At 43.1% G+C, this 15164-nt stretch overlaps 1 protein-coding gene and 1 long non-coding RNA gene across 6 annotated transcripts in view; both read left to right on the top strand.

Moving 5' to 3' along the window:
- Window positions 1–1150: 1150 nt before the first annotated feature.
- On the top strand, window positions 1151–8692 carry LOC124068331. Its single transcript, XR_006844902.1, has 4 exons — window positions 1151–1610; window positions 7330–7388; window positions 7598–7679; window positions 7790–8692. It is a non-coding gene; the product is annotated as an uncharacterized LOC124068331 (long non-coding RNA).
- Window positions 8693–12164: 3472 nt separating this feature from the next.
- The window catches only part of zic6 (zic family member 6), a 69727-nt gene continuing 66727 nt past the window's right edge, over window positions 12165–15164 (top strand). For all 5 annotated transcript variants that reach the window (XR_006844913.1, XR_006844916.1, XR_006844915.1 and 2 more), the window contains exons 1-2: window positions 12165–12257; window positions 13097–13190. The gene's annotated coding sequence lies outside the window, so the exon portion shown is untranslated. The remainder of the gene's footprint in view (window positions 12258–13096; window positions 13191–15164) is intronic.

Consider the following 15164-nt stretch of genomic DNA (forward strand, 5'->3'; position numbering starts at 1 on the left):
CGAGGCTTTTTTATTTAGGCTTATTTATTGATCTAGAATCAATTTTAATGCTCAGCAATTTCGAGTTATCGTCTGGTGTTTCAATAATTCTAAAGTCAAAATAATTTCAATTTTTGAGGCCCAAACAAAAGTTTTTATGACTGAAGTATGTGAAAACCAAAGTATTTTGAATATTTAAAAAAATGTTTGCTTGAATATCCAATTATATATAGATATTTTTCATTCAAAATTTTATTGGAATCAAGAAACTTTTAAAGAGTCCCACAACAGGCCAATACCAGTCAAACACCAGCTTAATCCTGCAGACAGACTCTTCACTGTTCTGTAAAACAACCTCTTATCTTCGTAACGTTGCACTCACAGAAGCAGTTTGCTCTCATGTCAGTGTCCTCTTTGCTGCTGTCTGTCAGGCAGGGCGACGGCGGTAGGGGTTGTTTTGTTGACACAGAGAGGACCTTGTTTCTGGAATGTTCCAAGCTGAATGTTTGGATCTCAGGTCTTTCGGCATGAGGCTGGGGCCTGGTTGTGAGCTGGAGGCACCACACTGTGCCTCTGAACTTCACTCAACCCCTTAAATTCCTCTTCCTGGGCAGGAAATTGAAATATTGTGCAGTATTGGCACACTGATGGTCATCTATCAGAGGGGCCTACAAGGGGATGAGAGTAAGAGGACACCATCTGTAGATCAGAGATGGGCTGCTGGGCCTGGGTTCAAAGGTAAAGAGGAGTCAGTTCTCAGACCGGTCCATCACCAGTCTTGCAGATCACTTCAGTGTGTCTGCCACTCATCAGTGAGGAGCAATCAGTCTATCCCAGGGAGCTCGAATAGAAATAGCTTATGTGTGTCCTCGTTACGATGCTTTAAAGTTATCTTGAATGCCTGTCAAAGGACATGCATATTTCTTAAAGCAACCAGTGGCTCGAAGCTTAAACACAGCAGTGAGCAGTCAAATAAAGTCCCAAAAGGCATGGACTCGTTTAAAACTGAATAAGGGAATATAGGAAATTTAGCTCCATGAGTTTTTTTTTAATTGTTATTTTAATTTGGCATCAACAGGTGTCCCAGGACTTTGAGATAAACTGTAGCTTTTACAGTGCCTTACATGCTTTAGAGTGCCAAAGTGATGATGCCGCCTCATATTGCATAATCGTGACCGTAAATGCGCACAGTGTAGCAGGAAATGAAATTCGCCGGCGCATCACATGATGTGGATGTGACTGGTTATATAAAAGTATAGGGCACAGTTGGAGTGAACCAGATAGGATGATGCCTGTCATTTTAAAGACTAACGCTCTTCTCGTCTGTGTCTGGAAATTTCGCCTCTGCGTGACCTTGTGAACTTGTCTGCCGCGTGACCTCCAAAAATCCCTCTAACGGCTCCCCGACCACCCCTCTACATCTTTGCGCTCATTTGTACAGGCTATTATCCAGGCAGGAAGTGACATCAACGGGTCCAAACTAAAAATATGTCGCAGGACGTGCAGTCTAGGATGTCCAGGACCGGTGTTTGTACAGGAGGATGCCTTGCACCGGCTCTACAAAGTGATGCTCACTGAAGGATGCAGGAGAGCGCCACACAGGCGAGACACACAGACGTACTGGAGGCTGAGTGAGTCGCCTGCTGACTGAGTGCTTTAATTCCGTCACTTTCATTCATGCAAGTTCAGATATGGTGCCATACTTTGCCCCTGTCTGAAGCCGGCGACGCAGCGCATAGCAGAGGCGATAAGACTTATGGTGTGAACTAACGAATTGTGTCGGTGTCGGTCTTGCGAGACGGAGCTGAGGTGTGTGTGGTGCGGTGGAACCGAAAACATCACTGTTCTGACTTGAATGGCAAGTGTAAGAGGGAGGAGTGAAATCCGTGCGGGGTTGGCAGTGCGCTCTTGCGCATTTTGACATAATAAACTGACAGATTGTTTAAAGAGTGATCTGTAATTCTTCCTCTAATAAAAACACGCTGTTGTTAAGAAGTTCACCAAGTTGGATGTGTATTATGTAGCCTCCTAAGCGCCCTCTCCACACAGGAATGGCGTCTATTTTTATCCATCCAGGGCGTGTGTGCGTCGCCCTCACGAGGGAAGCTCTGACAGACCCTGCCGTGTGTCCAGACGGAAAGTGCTGCAGTCACGTGACGTCTGCTATCATCCACCCTCACGTCAGGTAGCCTACAGCCTGCTGCTGAGCAGAGGCAGTTTGGCAAAAGATTGTTCATAAAGATAAGAAAGATGTTTAGAAAAGTGCTTACAGCTATGATAGATAGATAGATAGATAGATAGATAGATAGATAGATAGATAGATAGATAGATAATGCCCAATGATAACCAAACTGCGTGGCAAAATTCACACTAAACTTAATTTACACCTTACTGCATTATAAATAAGTGTATTGCACAACTTACATATTTAAGGTCCCAGTTAAACAAAGTAATAAAATATTAGGTGTCTCATAGCAAAAAGGCTTCCTGTCAAAGAACGACTGGCAGATGGGCATTATTTTTGAAGATGATGAACAGGCGGCTTCCATCACCTCACCCCCTGCTGTTCTGACTGCCTGCACTTAGTTTGACATGAGGTAGAGAGGTTAAAGTTACAGTTAATAATTATTTATGAAATTACACACACACATTGTCAGCTGTTAGTAACTATCAATTCCTGTCAAATGCTCGCTGATATCTATCAAATTGGCAGATATTACTTTTCTCGCTATGGTCCATATTTTCAAATTACCTTGTTCAATTTAACAGTTGAAATGAAATTGTTACGCATCCATTGGTGGATTAATAATTGTAATACAAGTTTATAAAAATCTTGTGAAAACATTTCGTTGAGTGACCGTCTGAATGGCTAGAGGCAAATAAATCTCTGTTTGTGCAGGTTGTGAGTGTGCAGCACACTGCTTTTCTTTTCTGAAATTAGTGCGTAGTGTCGCCACGTAACACTTCTTTGCACCTTGGGCCCCTCAGCTTTTCACATCAATGAATTGTCCTATTGTAAGATAATTGTAAAGCCAAGTTGAAGATGTCACGCTAAAACCAGAGGCCATTGAAGATCCTTAATTGGCTCTAAGTGAATCTTCTGCAGTGGGAAATAATGCATGAGCTATACAGTGGTGCTGTTACTGTATACGTTTTGCATGTGTGTGCAGCAGCCTATGGAGTTACTGGTGTATATAACTCACACTGCTGTTGCCTGCCTGTCTGGAGTGATAGCTTCATTATTCATGGTTGCGTGTAGACAGCAGCGCTTAATCTCTACATTGAATGGGGCAGCCTGTGACTCTGGGAGTAAATGCTCATGCTCGGTCAGCCTTATCTGGCCGTTGCTGAGGAATGGAGGGGCATCAGAGAGAGAGAGAGAGAGATAGAGAGACTGCAGAGCTGGGTCTCAGGGTGGCAGTGGCAGCTAAACGCTCCATCCCGTTGTAATGTTCAGGAGCAATTAGCCAGACTGGACCAGGGAGCAGGGCCATATATTCTCTGTGGTGAAAGGGTCTGGGCAGGGGGTCTATTGGTGCTTGACAGGTGCAGTGGGAAGAAGGCGTCAGGAGTTTGGGGAATCGAAACCAGAGATGAGGCCAAATGACAGCGTCTCTGGCTTCTGGGGTCAGATGCTTTTTTTCACCCCTGGAGGCTCCAGAGCACAGCAAGAGATTCTTCCTGCTCTGACACTGTATTTTAGTGTATGCATGTGCATTAGTCCGGTGTGTACAGACATGTGTGCTTCAATGCGTATGTGTGTATGGGGTGTTCTAGGGGTATACAAGTGAAAGAAACCGGAGGGGGGGCATGTTTTGAGTCACGGTAATCATCTGTCTTACTTCATCTGGCTCAGACTCGCACAAAGAACTTCGGGAACACCTCTTGTTTAAACATCCAAGTGTCCACTAGTATTATATGACATCCATGAGGAGCTTTGATCGTTCAGCTGAAACTCTGGTGATTAAAACAAAAAAAAAAATCCTGTCTGAGGTGTTTTGACATGTTGTTGATGCCAAAAATTGAAGCATGTATTCTGCAGCCGCATTAAAGAATAATCTGGACTATTCTGTATTGTAGAAGGGGACACACATGAGTCATTGTACAGTCCATTAGAGGGAGGAAAAGCTGTGTTGCCGACCATGTCATGTTTTTTTTTTCTCTCTTGCTTCCTGGCTTTTCTGCTTGAACTCAGTAATCCTGGATACAGCCATTACAAATCCTGCTGTCTTGACTTGAGACCCGAGACGGGAGACAGGGTCTGCAACTTGGTTTCATTTAGCATTCCTCTGGGCTTTACGGGCAGGTGTTTAACATTACTGGCAGGATATTTATTGGCAACTTTAAAGTCAACTTTTTTGCTTACCTCTCAATTAGGCACACACACATACAATGTGTGCAATGTAGATGCATGCTCACACATACACGGCAGACAGGCAGGCATGCATAAAAACACATAAAGTATGTTCCGTGCAACAAACTTGACAGAGTGGATACTTAATGTAACATATTCTTACACTGTCACACACACTTTATGCCTTTTGAAGCACAGATTCCCATCCTTAGAATCCAACCCTGACCCATGAACTTTTCTATCTCTCTGTGTGCACCCCTCTTCCCCATTATGGCAAGTCAGTGTATGATGTGGAGCAGAAATAGGGTTGGAGGTACGATGGGATGTGTGGCCTGTAATTACCGAGGCTTAGCGGGGCCAGTGGCTATGATGTGCAATTCTCAAATCAAGGTGCAGCCTGAAGACTCGGCCGGACGCACTGCTGCCCTCTGCTACTTGATTGCTGGCAGCTGGGTGAGCCATGTCAAGTGGCAGACTGGGAAATGTGAAATCCCAGATAAAGCACAGAGCCCTAAAAAGCCATGAAGCTCCAGTAATGAGGAAAGTGATGGGGTTTGGGGTTTGGACAGGCAGGCAAGCAGCCAACGGTAACGCTTTCTACCTCTCTCTCTCTTCTTGGTGTCTGTATGTGAAAAAGAGAGGAGAGGTGAAGGTGTTTGTATATTTGACTTTTATAATCCTGGATTTAGAAGGATCCACCAAACTCCAACAATGCAGAACTGGTGGGTAGGTCGGCACAGCTCTAGATATACCCAAACTAAATCCTCTGGGGTCACCCTCAGACATCATATCATATCGAATCATGAACCTAAAAGTACATCCTGCCTAGTCTTCCTTTGAAAGTCATGTTAAAACCCCTGTAATGTTCCCTGCTCAAGAGCAGCAGAAAAATTCCCGATATTAATGGCTGCATTCCTGATTCAGAACGATTCCTGAGCAGTTGTAGCAGTTAAACACATTCCTAGTTTTGTGGAGGCCATTATTCCTGCTTCTTAATCACCCCCTCGGCTTTTATAACCTCCCCAAGCCTTAGTGTGTGGCTGAGGGGGGGGGAGACACGACACCACATGTGGGCAGAGACCAGGAAATAACGGCACTGCCAGGCCCCCTCCCCTTATCTAAACTAACCACCACTAACAACATACAGGACACCAGTGCATATATCATCCATTTTACAGTATGACAGTAAATCAGAACAGTCATGATTTTAAAGGGTATTTCTGTTATTGTCAATATCATATATATGTTTGTTTGTTTTCAGCAAACCTTACTCAAACAGGAGCTATTTTAGTAGTTTAAGTATTAACGCACATTTGGTGCCCTTATGAGTGTTCACAGCAGTTTTTGGAACTCAGAAACCACAGTGTCCACGTTCAGCCTATAGCCACGGTTCAGTGGTGTCACTGATGTGTTTTTAATAGTTTTAGATGCATAAAATCAATCAGAAGTTTGCTACGCAGACATTTCTTGGTTAATAAGATGAATTTAATGTTGGTTTTTTTGGTATTTTATGATTTGTTTACAATAACAAAAATTCAGCCTTGTCCTTAAAGATTTCTTTGGTTCTTGTGCAAGGTCCTTAATACAACAGAGAGCTTTAGAGGGAAGATGAAGCAAAACAGATCTCATGGTTTACCTGCTTCCATCCATCAGTATCTCCTTACCTGCTCCCTTGATAAGGTTGTAATTAGGCTGCACATAGGTTACAAATGTAGTTCTAAGCGGATCCTCTGCTAAACCTGCTATACAGTCTATTGTACTATGTAATGCAGCTAGGGTTTAGCCTCTAGCTTGCACTTGTCAGTATGTGTGAAGTGGCTTGTGTGGCTGGTGATTTAGTTACACTTAACAGAGACACCTTGGTGCTCAGACACCAAACAGATCTAGTTCACTGTGTTGGGTGACTTGTTGTCAAACTGGGCCTGATGGCATAATTTACCCAGTTCACAGCCATGCATACTGTTTAGCAGACTGGGGGGGGGGGGGGGGGGGGGGGTAGAGAATCATTGCTTGTTTACCCTGCGCCTGGTGACCCCCTGCCAGCAACTACATCAATTATCACCTTGGAGGAATGTGGGACCCTTGTGTTAAATTCCCTTTGACCCCCTTGTTGGAGGAGGTCAGGGGGTGGGCACCCTCCCCTGCGGGGGGTGGGGGTGGGGGGTGCACTCAGTGGGTGCAGGGTAAGTGCTGTGTGTGTTCATGTATGTGTGGTGGTCCAGTGAGAATCCTTAAGATCTCCATCCCCAGTCTTTCAACCAGCTGCTATGCCCACAGACCCCCAGCACAGTAAACAAGATTTGCGTGGTGTGTTTACAATGTAAATTGGTTTCTAAAGTTCTTAATTTCACTTTGGGTAACACCAAAGGTGGTCTGGGGGCATACATGTAAAAATTATAAAGTCATAGTTAACTCTAGATTTCACAAAATTGAATAATATGACCAAAAAAAAAGTTAACAGCTACTTTTTGCCTCATTATTACATTAAGGATGCATCAGTAAATTAGCCCAACTGCTGGCACACCTTGAAAACCTCAACATTTGTGATTTTAATGTGTTTGTTTGTCTCAAGCTGTTTTTAGTGCACAAGTGTAAATCCCAACTTTACAAGTCAGTGTAGAGCGCAGCGTAAAGGGCGGCTGTTAATGTGCATGTGTGTGAGTCACAGAGTTAGTGAAAAAGAAAGAGAGTGAGAGAGATTTAGACGTGAAAGGTTATTATGTTTGATTCTTGTCGCTTTAGAAGGTACTCAGATGTGAACATGTAACATGTGTTTTGGCGCAGGCATGTAGTCAGGCACACATCTTTTTTCCTCCTCCATCTTCCCTGTGCCCCATATCAAATGTCTTTGTGAGTGTGAAGAAAGTCGTTGGGAAGTAGTATCACATGTGCTGTAGGGAGTGAAGATACCATGGAAATCAATTGCGTATGGATTCACTATTTTCTGACCATGATTGATGCTCCAAGCTTATGCATTTTTATCTTCTCCTTTACAGGCTCTCTATCATGGCTGTCTGGAGAGCACAGTGCTGTTTGCTCCCCACTTATAGCTGAGGTAAGATACCAAAATTGTGAGCTTGTCTGCCGATCTGTCTGCTTTAGATGACATTGTTGACATAATATAGTGCTACAGTTTCTTGTATGATGTATTGTCAAAGGAACAGTTTCTGTGTTCTAATAGTTTTGTAGTCAGTAGGGGGAGGAAATGTCTCCCTGAAATGTCTCCCTGAAATGTCTCACTGATTTTAACCCCTGTTACCCAAGCACCAGCAACTGTGCCCTGTCCTGAGTAGTCTGCGTTAAGATATGCATTGATTAACTCCTTGAAAGCAGTCACCCATGAAAGGTGAGGGCCTTTACACGTTGTGACAAACCAAAGTATCCCTGCAGTGTCATCAGATCACCTTGCCACTTCCAATTAACGGTCTTCTTGAACCCCTTCGGTCTTGTTGACAGGACAGAAACGCTGCAGCGAGCCTGACCGGAGACCTAGCCCTGAAGATCCAAAGCTCTCATCATTTATTTATCCACACACAGGCAGACAATACAACACAACACATGCCCCTCCTGTACCAGGACCAGCATCTGCCAGTTAGAAGAGGGTTCAGCAAAGTTTAGGTGGGGTTAGGTGGGAACGGGATGGACCAGCTCAGCTAGCACACACTCACACACGCACAAGGCACAATCAGAACATAATCTGCACCTTTTTGTCTGTAGCTGAACTTCTTCAGTGTTGTCATGGCGATGTAATTTTCTCCCCCAGAGGGGCTGTTGTTCTGTTGCCAATTGGACTGTAATGTTGGTGGTGGCTGAAAGGAAGGAGGGGGGGGGGCAGGGTGCACTTGACTGTACTCTGATAAGGAGTTCTTTGAGGAGAAAGCTATGATGTACTGAACTTGAGAAAGCCTTTTGATCTCAGTTTGTATGCTAATGAATCTGGTCTTATGTATGCATTGTAAAGCAACTCTTTGCCTTTGTTTATTTAGATGGGTTTATGTGGAGCCTTTATCCTTCAGACGTTATTGTGTCATTTGCATTAACCTCATTCCAAAGATAATTGCAGCGGTTGCAGGCTTTCTTTCAATTTGCCTGTTTTGTGTGTGCTCCTGCACACACAGCCAAACTTCTGTCTGTTTGATAGCCTGACTGCAAGCCCCTCTCACTTTGCAGACTTCTGTCTCCCTCAGCACACTTGCTCCCGCAGCACTCATCCACGAGCAACGCACTCATTCACACGCACTTTCGCATGACTACACAAATGCACAAACAGGACTTTCAGCCTTCACTGGCTCACGCACACAAAACACACTCGCTTACTCGCTCAGGAATTATCGCGGTAGTAAAACTAGAGAGGAAGAATGAGAGGAAAGAGGACTTAGAGTAGAGGGAGTGAAAAGGATAGCAGTTGCCCCAGCAGAAGTATTTTATTTCCCCAAGCGGTTTTTAAATGTTAGCCATGTCCACGAACCAGTCATGAGGACAGGCCATCATTGTTCTCTGCTGTAGCTGCTCATAGGCTGATGTAAAAATGAAAGCAAAGTCTATTCTACACACACCGTTTGCACTATAATAGAATGAGAATGATAATAAAATTTGTTTGTTCACAGGTGCACAATATCACTGCTGTTCTTACTTTTAGTGGCTGCACAGCTCAGCAGTGTACTTATGCTGCGCTTTGAGGGTGACAGAGATGTGACAGATGTTGATTCTGGTGGTGTTCTGTTGCTCCCACTTTTTCGTTCTCTGTCTGTACTTACTCTACCCTGTGTGTGTGTGTGTGTGTGTGTGTGTGTGTTCTCTGGTCTGCTGCTTTGGCACAAAAAGGAAGACCAGGCTGCCCCATTCTTTGTTTTGCTTCTTGTAGGAAACCAGCAGCAAATTGTGGCTCAATGAGGCGTTGCTGTTTTGTATGGTCTGATAAAGTGCAAACGAAACCGTCTGGGCCGCACTGGCCTGCTGCACTGTTTCCTATTGAAGCTGTGAATGTAGGCCTGTGTGATGCTTGGTTAGTGTTGAACATTAGGTGACGAGGCGGGTGGGGGGCTGCTGAGTGTAGGGACCATTCAAACAGTTTTAAGATGTCACCCAGTGTTTGGAGCTGGTGTCCGCTGTGTTTAACTGTGATGAGGGATGATTAGAGCTCTGTTTAAGACTGGAGGAGAATTTTCTGTCTTGCCTGCTTCCAAGGATTTCAAAATCCCAATATTGTAGAGTTCTCAAAGAGCGCCAACATGACACACTTGTCAAAGTGATCAGAGCAGAGCATATGTGTGTGGGTGTATTGATATGCATGCGGGAAATAGCCCAGTTTTTACTTCAGTGCATTCATCCAACACCTGCAGTAACTACTTATGGTGGAAATGAAAGGGGTGACTCACTAAGTATGCAATATTTTCATGAAGATTTCGTACTCCTGGAATTTGAGCAAACAACTACTTGAACATGATCTTAAGAGTTCATTGGATCAAAGATTGAAACATTCCCAAGCAGTGAAGTATGGAAATATTATTAAATAATCAGTACTTTTTGAGAAAAATGGCTGTGCATTGCATTACACATGGATGTATACATCTACTTAACTTAATCTATTGTGAAACTTTGGTTAAATATGAAGGTTTGCTCTTTCACAGTAAATAAAAGTGAAGGTACATCATTTTCTAAGAGCTGAAAACTCAAGCGTATTGCACCGGAGAAAAATGTAAGGGGGGACAACATTTGCATATTGCATTGTTAGGTGGCAGAAATGTACAACACCATAGGGATGCACAGGGAACATGTTCACAAATGCTGTGAAGATCCACAGATCAAGTTCATTGAGTCAAGCAAAACAAACACATGGCTTGGGAGATAGACAAAGAAGGAGGATCTTGGGTGTGCCACGGCCCTTGTCTAAATCGGTTACGGGCCCACATGGGCGTTCTGCTCTCCAGAGGCTGTTGGGGTAATTATCTACCAGGGTGCACGAGTGGGAGTGTGTGTCAGACCGAGTGTGTTTCTGTGCTCATGTCTGTGACGTGCACGTGGGATTGTAACGCTGGATGTTTCCAAGCATCCTGTCCTGCGTCCCGAGGCTGCGACCCCAAACAGGATGAAACGCATATCCACTCAACCCTATATGCTTCTTTACGCTTGTGTGGTCTATATGTTCCCCCCAAACATACACACACACAACCTTTATGTCTATCTATTTCTTATGTAGAAGATTTGCGGAAGGGGGTTCTGGGAGTCTCAGAGGAGGAGCGTGGCTTGGGGAAGAGACTGAAGAGCCATCTTTGACATAGGGCATGGGGCCCAACAGCACAAAGCCCCATTCCCTGCTCTTCCATGTGGAAAATGGCAGGAGAGCAAGAGGAGGAGGGGAACGAGGCAAAAAAAAAAAAAAAAAGTGGAGGAAAGAGCAGGAGGGAGCGACAATTAGTGGGATCTGCTAATCACCAGGGCAACACTCATTTAATTGACATGTGAAATCTGAATTCATCTAACAAGTCGATAGGCAGTGCGACAATGGAGCAGCCGTCTAAGGTCTGCTGGTGGAAGCCAAGGCGGGGAAGGGACAGCTGAGGGCTGAGGCCAACGTCTTTGTTAGAAGTGGCTGTGTTGTTGGGCGAGAAGGTTGTCCACAAAGAGATTATAAACCATTATGCCTTTGACCCTTTTGGATAAATAAGTACTCCACAGCTGCCTTTAAACACACAACAGACACACACCATAGCAAGGCTTGTTAAATTGTTCGCGTATGTTCTTGTTTTTTTGTTTTGTTTTTTTTCCAGCAGAAGGGAGAGTGAGTAAACTACGATTTGTTATACCACAATAAACCTGACCCTGATAATTCCAATGCCTTGGAAGAAGAAAATCACAAAAGGAGGCGTCCTGAAAAAAAACCCAAAACAAAACAAAAAACCCCTCAGCATTCTGTCCATCCCTGCTTTCACAGAAATCAATAAGCTATTTAAGGTCATCAGAAAGCAGCATCACTGTCGTCCAGCTGCAACAGGAAGTGACAGCACACGACTCTCACTGCCACCTCAAGAAGTGAGTTGTAAAAGATGCAAAGCTTTACTCACAGCTCATTTATTCAGGATATTACAAAAATACACACACACACATACGTAGAGCCTGTATCCAATAAAATTTCTCATTTTTTTTTCAATTTTTAACCAAACCAAATCTGCCAAGGGTCAGTCCCTGCCCCCAAAAAATCCAAATTTAAAAACTCATTTCCTCTCCAGTCATCTTTTTTCTCCACCTTTCCTTTTCCTCAGCCATCCTCTCCTAACCTTTCATAAAATTATCTTTTTCACAACATGCTAAAAAAATCAATCGACAGTGATATAACCCATGTAACACACATATTCCATTTCACTTTTCCACTTGTTACTATATTTGAAAGTAATGAAATGGAGAAATGGTACATTGTTTGACTGCAATGGCTTCTGCTGAGGCTACGGTAAGACCATTTGGACAAACCACACACAGAACTGCAGTAATGCTAGAACCTGTAGTGATAATAATAATGGCAATTAGTAAAGTTTGAATTAAATTTACATTTTAATATAACTCCCACCCCCATTTATATAATATATGTAATGACCCTCCTCCCCCCCTACTTCAGGAAATACCAATTAATGAATCCAATAACTCAATTATAAAGTGATTTATCTGTTTCAGTAGTTAATTATGATAAATTAATAGTGACCAAACTCTCTTTAAATGTGATGTTAACTAAATGTTAAAATGTGTAATCAGACCAAAGCCTATGAAAAAATTAGTACTTTCTCAAAATACATTAGAACCTCCCCTCCATCTATGTGATGTTGGTACATTCCCCCAGGAAGCCCTCCATAAAAGGAGTTCTAATAGACTGGCATTGGTTTGGCACTTCCTGGGTCTGAAACAGCTTGGTCAAATCCAGCCTAGAGGACAGGTAAGAAAATCAAACATGATAATTGAACCAAAATGTTCAAATAATTCTCATTTGTGTAATGTTTCCTGTCCAACAAACAAATATTTGTCATGGTGCAAACATATCCACAACAAACAAAACCAGCACTTATGTCAACAGGCCTCTCAGTCATACTTGGTACTCATTACCAAAGAGTGGTTACTTGAGTGTTCGGTGGCTGTAGAGCAGATGTTTCACTCAGATGTGAGTGGAGATAGTAGAAATTACATAAAACCTAGTTCATATCTTTTTGCAGTTGGTAACTAGAGGAGTGCACTTGAATGCAGATCTCAACCAGGTTTGCCTTCAAGATGGAGGCTTGGATCTCACATGGTGCCAAACATTAGTGCATCAGAACATACCGGCTGTGGAATTAATCTGCTGATGCTCAGGTTTTTAGCAGAAACCAAACTCAAGGTACCAAAACTTTGCACTGACTGATCTAGAATGAATAGGTACTTGGAGTACAGACATAGTTCTGTTGCAGTTGTTGATCACCTCAAATATTACACTGATGGGTCCAGTATATGTGAGATTAGTTGCCCACACACACACAACCAAATGCGTGATCCCCTCCAGGCTTACACCTGGTGGAGATAAAAACCAGACAATCAGTTAAAGTCAGTTAGACCACCAGCTTAGTCGAACCACATTTTACAGGCCTCCAGGTCCACTGTGGCCTGATGTACTAGCAAATGGCAGTTGTCCTGTGTGAAAAGGAATTGCTCACGTTTGAATTTTTCTCTAAATGAAGTACTTTTAGTCAGCTGGATAGATGAAGTTTCTGTATTTCCAACTAACTAAGGAAACTGTGGTTACAGACACTGTCTGTCTACCTGCGGCCTCCCTGGTCTGACTACACCTGACTGACACATACAGCTCTGGTCTCCATCGAACCAGCCCTCCGTATCACAGGTGAGTCCTGTCCACACTGTAAACTGTTCGGATTATGGTCAGATGATTCCAGGTTTCCGCCATATCTGCCATGTACATGCTTAGTCAACCCCAAAGGCACTGCTCATCTGCTTATTCTGGTACATGTCTTTCAATTTGGGATATTTTAGTGACCTCCACATCGCTACAGCTTACTTCCCAAACATACTTGTGTGCTTTTGATCTCCCTCTGCTAACAGATAGTTCTATTGTCAGAGGTGACTTTGTAGAAGTGGCAGAGAGTCAGAGGAGACTCAGGATACTTCCAAGTCTTTCAGCCAGAGTGTAATCCTCTTCTTTTATCTCTGTGGCTGATCTTTGCCAAAGCGCTGTGTGTGAGAATGATTCAATGAGTGCCTGCTTTTGTGTGGAGCTCAGTCACGTTTTCCCTCCCTCTCTTACTGTCTCTCTCTCTCTCGTTCTCTAATTCTCACTTGGGTATCTATTGTTGCGTGATGTTGCAGAGTGACCTTTCAGTGTTCACCTCCTCTCTGTTTTGGACAACAATGGTTGCCGATATGATGTTGCTCTGTTGTTATGATAAAAAATCTCTCTTTTTTTCCCCCTCTTTCTGACACACACGCATACATGCACACACACACATTCAGACAGTCTCCACCTTGCACTTACACACCAGACATGCTTATGTCCAGAATCACAGCTGGACTGATGTGTGTGCATGTGTGTTTATTATAGATACTTGTGTGTTTCCTTTGAGGGTTGGAGAGTGGGCTACATCTAGGGCATCTGATTGGCCCACTGGCATAGGAGCCAGCAGGATGGCTGGATAGACGTATGGAGACTAGCATGAATTTTTCTGTGTGTCATGTAGCTTTCCCTCTCAGAGCTTTGGCCAATAGATTCTATATTAGATTGCATTACAGATTAGAGCCAATGCAACTGGGAGCGCATAAATGTGTGTGTATGTGTGCGAGTTTGTGTGTCTACACAGCTCATCTGTGCAAGAGCACTTTTATCCTCCGTGAACAAATCTGCACGGTCTCTGCTCAGCGAGGTGATCACAAAATGCATTTGCCTCCCCCAGACTAATCATTAATTATTAACGGCAGATTTGACTTGGCAGATCGATGCAGTGGCTACCCATCATTAGAAGATTAAGACTGCACCTAAATATGTTTTCAACCAATCAAAATGTCAGAATTTATTGAAAATCCCTTAAGCTAATGGAAGACAGTTGCTACGTGATTCTTTGCTGTAGAGTTTATGGGCTTATTGTGCTCAAAGAGAGCAATTCCGGCACACATTTTCAAAGATGCACTGATAACCCATATTTACTGTTGTTTATGGGCTGCTGTTGTTTTTTTTTTGTTGTTTTGTTTTTTTATCTGAAAACAGCTGTCACAAAGTACTCATTTGACGGAATTATAAATCAAAGTATAGGAATATTTCATGGTTTCAGATGAATTTCAATTTTACCTTCATCACCAACAAAGAGATCCAATATTAGTGTGACACAATACATCAAATAATTAAACCCTCAATATACAGTCTGTATGCACAGAGCAACGTCTGGTCAGGGACAAAAAAATCTCTGTAGATACAAAAATAAAAGAAACAAACAAACAAAAAAAACATGTGGCATTGGAGTTGAGAAGCTCATTGAACCACAAATTTAGTCCCAATTTTCCTCCACATTTCTAATACAGAATTTATTTCAGTGGCAGAAAAGGTGGACACTCAAATAACATGACCAAACCTTACCAAACTACTAATTTAACTTCATTGATATCGCAATCAAAATTGCAGTCTTCAATAATCGGGAGTTACCTCTTCTCTTCTTCTTTCATCCTTGACCTGTTTAACCTGACAATAGAAGAAAGGAAAGGACAGAAGTAAAACTAGAGGCCAAGGGTGGGAAAGACAAGAGGGAAAGTAAGAATAGCACAAGGAGAGAAGAGAAGAGAGGAGACATGAAGAGCGCTGAAAACAGAAGCT

This window comes from Scatophagus argus, chromosome 12 (assembly GCF_020382885.2).
Source record: "Scatophagus argus isolate fScaArg1 chromosome 12, fScaArg1.pri, whole genome shotgun sequence".
Classification (NCBI taxonomy): Eukaryota; Metazoa; Chordata; class Actinopteri; family Scatophagidae; genus Scatophagus; species Scatophagus argus.